The 7033-nt window shown below is 34.4% G+C and overlaps 1 long non-coding RNA gene across 1 annotated transcript; it reads right to left on the reverse strand.

Annotated features, from left to right (window-relative positions):
• Positions 1–214: 214 nt before the first annotated feature.
• On the reverse strand, positions 215–1395 carry LOC131178489 (uncharacterized). The gene is made up of 2 exons (XR_009147423.1): positions 932–1395; positions 215–356 (listed from the first exon to the last, which is right to left on the reverse strand). It is a non-coding gene; the product is annotated as an uncharacterized LOC131178489 (long non-coding RNA).
• Between the last annotated feature and the right edge of the window lie 5638 nt (positions 1396–7033).

Raw genomic sequence — 7033 nt, forward strand, 5'->3', positions numbered from 1 at the left:
AATATCAAGAAAACAAATGGACAGAGTCCGGCCATAAAATGGACTTTCCAACGGGGAGTTTTCGACTCACCCGACCTGTAAACATAATAAATACTCAATTGGGGAGCTCAGCTCACCCTCCACATACTCATATCCTCATAAAAATAAATGGGAGCTCAGCTCCCTCATCCAATCCATCAAACATGCATATCATTATACGTTTACAGGTCCCACATGATAATAATATTACAGACCATAATCAAATAAATACTTCTAACACATGCGGAAATTCTAGGAGTAAATAAAATTACACAAATATTGATAAACAACCTGCGAAGGAGAAAAGCAGGTTAACCAAAATAAAATCCTCCTGTAGCCTGAAAAAATATTGAACAGGAGTGAGCGTTCGACTGCAGAGTAAAATATCAATTTTAACCATAATCTCTATAACTATCTAAAACTAATGCACCCTGTAGAGTGAAATGCAACATCAACAACATTTTCACATTATAACATCAAAAAGGTAATTTGGAGCACTCACGCACCCTGTAGCATCAATCATAACATATGGGAGCTGATCCCCTATACAGCTCTCTTAAATCCAACCTGGTGCCAGCGAAAAACTCAAGCCGGACTTTCGCTTAATAAACCAAATCGAGGGTCCCAGCGAAGAACTCAAGCCGTGACTACCCCTTGAAGGATCGGGTCCCAGCGAAGAACTCAAGCCGTGACTACCCGTCCTATCCATAGTTCACACCACATCACACGCACGCCAACGCACGCACACTGCTCCAAATTACCACAACAACATCATGGCACTTTAACAGTTATCAATGCATCTTAAATCGTGCCTAGAGTTTAACTACATACATATATGCATATAAGTGATGCATGGGCATGCTTGAACATATAATAATATCGAAATTACAATTAAAATTAATATTTTACTCACAGACTTGACGACAATCACTGTGGCGGCTGGGCGGAGGAAGAAGGCTGTCTCGGCTCACCTGACAATTTTATTACAATCATTTAATAAATTTGACTCAATACAAACAAAGAAAAAGACCAATACGTCCTAAGTCGTGCCGAAAATCCGGCAGAGTCTCCCCTATACCTAGGACCTACCCAACCTGCAAAAAGGCTCAAAACACACTTCTATATTCACAATCCATATGTCCACAACTCAATTACATCACACAGCCCCTCCTAGGCCCACCAAATCAATCATCAATCACAACATGTAAAATTTCAATTTAGTCCCTATAATTGACCATTTTTGCAAAAACTGCCCAAATAAGCTCTAAAAATTCTAAAACTTTGCCCCGCGGTCCTTAGCAATATTACTAAGCTATTGCAAAAAGAATCATAATTTTCTAAGCTACCACGAATATTTTATGGATTTTTAATCCTATTTAAGCACTAGAAAATTATGAAAAAGCAAGGTTCGGGTTTACCTTTGCCAATTCCGACTTCAAGAACGCGCTCGGGACATCTGACAATGGGGGGCTAGCCAAAACCTCGGTCCAATTCGGAGACTTTTCTGGTAATGAGTCTGTCTGGCCGAAATTTCGCAGACCCGGTCAACTGTCGAATTTCCGCGAATCGAGGATACCTACATGAAGCCCATAACACGGGGGTTAGTACATAAATTTTTCAGAATTTTCTAAGCTCATTAAATGCTCGGAAAAACACTGCGAAGTTCCGTGGGACCCAACGAAAAACGGTGTCAGAAAATTTTGAAATTTATGTCGCCGCGAAGCTCTCGACGAGTGGAGCGTGCTGGTACCCTCGGTTTTCTCGTGGGATTCACGATTTTCGAGAAATCTAGCCCAAAAGTCGAAATGGGCTAAAATCTTCCCGAGCAAAAATCAGACAAACCGCTCGATGGATTTCAACGTTCTTGGTGTTTATGGAAAGCTCTCGCCGAGTAGATGATTTTAGACATAAGACCCGGTCCAATTGGTGGCCGGATCGGCCGGATTTTGGCCGGAAAGTCTAACAGTCGCGCGCGCGCTGCGCGTCCGTTCTAAGGCCGTTTTCCGGCGTTCCAGGCGGCGGCCGGCCGTGGGGGAGGGCCGAGGTGGGGCGCCGGCGAGGTGGGGACGCAGGGGAGGCGGCGGCGCGGCAAGGGGAGGAGGGAGGAGAGAGAAAAGAGAGAGAGAAGAGGAGAAGGTCGACGCGCGCAGGAGGGAGAAGAAAAAGAGAAGAAGACCGGTCCGATTCGATCGGTCCGATCCGGTCCGGTTCGATTCGGCCGGTTCGATTCAGAATACAAAATTTTGAATTTTTACTCTGCCTCGGGACCGAAAACGATGTCCAAAAATTCCGAAAAAATTCCAGAAAACTCAGAAAAATACGTAGACTCCAAATATATTTTTAGTTTTGCCACGTGGTCTTTAAATTAATTTTTAAAAATCATCAAAGTTTATAATTTCGGAAAATCGAACCCGATTTTTAAAATCCGAAAAATCTCAAAAAAATTCCTAAAATTTAAATAAAATTAAAATACCAAAAATGCTCATAAAATTTAAAATTTTTGGGTGTTACAATGTTGAGGAAGGAGGAATCTTTATTTTGCTAGGGCAACTAAAGCTAAGGATTCGGGACACATCCCGTTTGGTCCTAAGGCTCCATTATAGGTAGATATGGGTCCTTGTATTGGGCTACATTATGAGTTTTGTGGCAATTTTATATTTGTTTATGGGCTTTTTAAGATCTTATATCCATGTTTTTATAATGAAGTATCCTATTTTCTCATTAAAAAAAAAAAAACAAAAGTATAACCATTTTTGTTCACTTAATTACTTGAATCTTTTGCATTATTAGAACAGAATGATAAATTAGATTTACAAATTTAACTGTAAAAGCATCATGATTTATTAAAAGGTCCATTCTCTAAGAAAAACATAAGTTATTAATTATTATATATGGCATTAGCATGTTAAATTTAAATTTTATTGAACATTTTTTACTATTTAAATAAATTTCAAAATTTAATTATTTTATTATATATCATATGAAGTTAAATTATTACATGATGTGCATAAATAAAATAATATATCTAATTGTATTATGAATCTGTGTAATTTAGGCATGTAAATTGACTTGATTCATTGGCTGAAAGCTAACTCACACAACAAACTTAAATTCGAGTTCCCACTAGGGGTGACAATGGGTCAAGTTTTTGTAAGTATTCGATCCGACTGAACACTAATAATTTAACACCCTCACATTGAACAGTTCGATACATTCTACTGTTCCAGCGACTAGTGTCTGTCCAGACAGTCAAGATGTTTAGAACCATATTTAAGCCATCCAGAAAAGCCATAAATAAAAATTAATAGAAATTATATGAAGGTGAAATGGAAATAAGAAAAACAATGCATAATCAGTTAAATGAGCCGAGGCCACAACGATGGGTGACCAAACCGAGAAATGACTACGAGCTCAGTTGTTGCCCTAATTTCGTGTGAGACCTTATGGCACCTCAGACCTAAGGAAAATTACGAAGCTAATGGTAGTGTAAAAATCACAGAAAAAAATAGAGAACAAGTTCAAATAATTGAACCAGAGTTCCGGGAGCCATTTAATACTATTGGAAAAACGGATTAGACCAATAAGGGGCAAAATGGTTAATTCACTCTTAAAGGTGACTCTTCGCCTAAATATCCATTAAAATGTAGGAAATTAAAATTTTGAAAGATTGATTAAAAGTGAAGAGGTATATGGAAGAAAAGAAAATAAAATAAAAGAAATTCAAAAAGTAAATGTTTTATGACATCACTCCCATGTAAGCATGACCTAATTAATATTATAATTTTAAATTATGAAATTTAACGGATAATTACACATAAATAAATACAAATTAAAAAGACAAAACCTAGTTATCTTCCATACCAAGATGGCTATCCCTCTCTCTCTCTTATATTCTCTCAAAATTCCACCATTGTTAAGGGTTAGGAAGCTTGAGTTTTCTTAATTTCTTCCATAAATCCACTAAGTCCTAATACTAAAACTCGCCCTTAGACATAGATACATCACGTGGGAGAAAAAAGGAAGAAGGAAAAAAGGAAGAAGGAAATTGAAGATTGGAGAAGAGAAAAATTTTCTTGAATAAGGTAAGCCAACTGTCTCACCATGTACATAATCTATGCATGGAAAATAGTTGAAATTGATGAAGTTATACAAAGAATCATGAAAATCATGCATGTTAGGTAACTTAGAAAATTCAGCTAGCTTGTGAGGGTGATAGATTTGATGAGTTTAATTAAATTAAATATGATTTTTGATGTGTTAAGAGGTGATGAGCATGGTTAGTGAAGTGAATTTATATGAATTGTGCTAATTGGAGACTTGAGGTTCTTGGCAATTAGGGTTTTAGGGTAAAATTAGGGATTTTTAAGAATTGATAGCCAATTGGTCTTATTAATGTTCAAATTGGTCAATTGGTATGTTTATGAGTGTGTTTGAATGCATAGAATTGAAATTGGGATTGAATGTGTAATGGTCTTATTCTGGATAGCTTAACCTTGGCCCAATCAAAAGGCCATAACTGGAATTCTGTTGCTCCAATTGGTGTGAGACCAATTGAAGATGAAATTTAAGACCTAAAGCTACATTTTTTATGAAGAAACTTTGTCCAAAAAGTGACCACAAGTTGGTCAAAAATTTAGTTAAATCTGGATTTGGTGCATTGATTCTGGGCAGAATTGACTAAATGAACAATACATATTCAAATGGTCATAACTTTGTGTATAGAGGTCCAAATGACTTGATTTTTGAACCATTGGAAAGATTAGACATAGGAGCACATTTTTCATGGAGAACTCAGAACCCAGTTTGGCCTCTAACCAAATCAAATTGCCAACTAAATTTAAGTTACCAAATCTGTCAGAACCAAAATTTGCTCAGAAAAATCTAGAAATGACCAATCTAGCCAGTCTTAGTAAAAATGGCATAACTTGAGCTAAAAAACTCCAAATAGAGTGATTCAAAAAGGAAATTAAAGCTAAGACATTAAGGAACAACTTTGATGAAGAAAAGTTGGCTAAATTTCCACTGTAGATAGGTCCAATAGAATAGTAAACCCAAGTGACCAAAACTGAAATTTTGGAATTTCTCTTAGAGAGTTTTGAATTTCAATTGGCAATCAATGCCAACACAATTGTAACCCAAAATGTGATATGTGGGTGTAATTAGAACTAATATACCTATTGAATATGAGAAAGTTAACATTTTACCTAATTGATCAAACGAATAGTAACCACCCTAGCCATAAACACAAAGATGAGTAAAATCAAATATGCAAAGTTAAATTATTGGATTAATTATTAGAAATTGTTTAGATTGATATTGAAACACTTTAATTATGTGTTTCAGTTGGGAAAGAAACTTCCAAGGAAGGGAAGGCTTAGGACAAATTAAGAAATCCAAGTGAGGTTTGTATACAACTAGCCTATTTTTATGTTTTAAACTTATAATTGAGTTTTGAATGAACTTGATATTTATATTTTCTCGTGTACAAGAACTTTAATTGGTTGAATGACTTTGTACTATTTAATTATGATTTCTTCTATGCATTTAAGAATTTATCATATAGTTTTGAGGATTATAATTTGAATTTGATGTGTTGCCAACTATGTGCATGAATTTACAATAATTAAACATGTTTGTTGATTTATAAATGTGCTTTGTGAGTATAAATTGTTTTAAATATGTTTTGAAACTACAGTTGACATGGCAATATGCTTTGTGGTCTCATTAGCTTGTCTAGTGAGATATCTCCTCCACTTGTTGGGGTTGAATTCCTCTCTCTTTGGCTTGCCAGTTGAAGTAGAGATTGGATGAATACTCATATATACTAGCTAGTATTTGGTGCCTTCCTTTGGCTTCGGTTATTGGGGGGAGTTTGCTTTGCGTTGTCGTGGTGTACAGCACGAAAATGATTGAAATGGTGATTATTGATAAATGTTTTATCAATAATTGTAACTTATTATTATGATTTTATGGAAATAGGATGATTTAAATAATTTATAATAAAAAAATAAATGATTTGTTTTGACAGATAAATATTGGATTACTTTGTGAATCATAAAAATATAATTTGATATGTTTTGATAATTTATGCTTTACATTGAATTTTAAATTATTAGTTGTGTACCACTGAGTATCCATACTCAACGATAGCTTTTTATGCTGTCGCGGATAGAAAAAAGAAGAAGACCACAACGTGAGCTACTTGGAGCAGCGATATAGAATTGTAGTTGATTTAACTGCGGGTATATCATAAGTGTACCCTTTGTAATTTCTTTTGATGTGATTTATAGTTGTATGTATGTTGTACAAACGTTGAGCAATTGTATAAAAAGCTCTGTAATAAACATTTTAGATTTTAATTAGTATAATATTATTTTGGGATTATAATTAAATGTAAATTATTGTAATATTATTTTCTTAAGTTGATCGTTTGGAAAATTTGTAATATTAATATTATTACTTCAATGGTTGTAAATTTTTAAATTTCTTTTGAGACTTGCAAATAATTAATTATTTTCTGCATGTTGAGATTTATTGAGAATGGAACAAATAAATTGAGTTGATTGTGTTGAACTGTGGAATATATTTTTTTAAATTATGTTCAATAGGAATGAATAACAGTTTTTGTATAATTTCAGCTGTAACCACGCAGATTTTCTGGAAAATTTTAAAAATGCGTAATTATTCCTAAATGAATTTCATGACAAATAATGGAATTGAAAACACTTAGTTTAAATTTTTGTCACCACGCCAGACTTAAAAATGAAATTGTTCTGCCAAAATCTCTTGTAGTATATTTAGTAGATTATTGATAGGCGAAGTACGATATACTATGGGATCATGTTACATCTTACAGAGGTGTAGGGTGTGACATATTTTAGTGGTATCAGAGCAAGTTTTTAATGTAAAGTCAGAATTGTGAATTTGAAATATTTTTTCATAAGTATAACTGTTCAATGTTTGATACATATAATACATTTACATCATGAATATAAACTGATGGGGAGAAATTCCC

The sequence above is a fragment of the Hevea brasiliensis genome, chromosome 3 (genome assembly GCF_030052815.1).
Source record: "Hevea brasiliensis isolate MT/VB/25A 57/8 chromosome 3, ASM3005281v1, whole genome shotgun sequence".
NCBI classification, from domain to species: domain Eukaryota; kingdom Viridiplantae; phylum Streptophyta; class Magnoliopsida; order Malpighiales; family Euphorbiaceae; genus Hevea; species Hevea brasiliensis.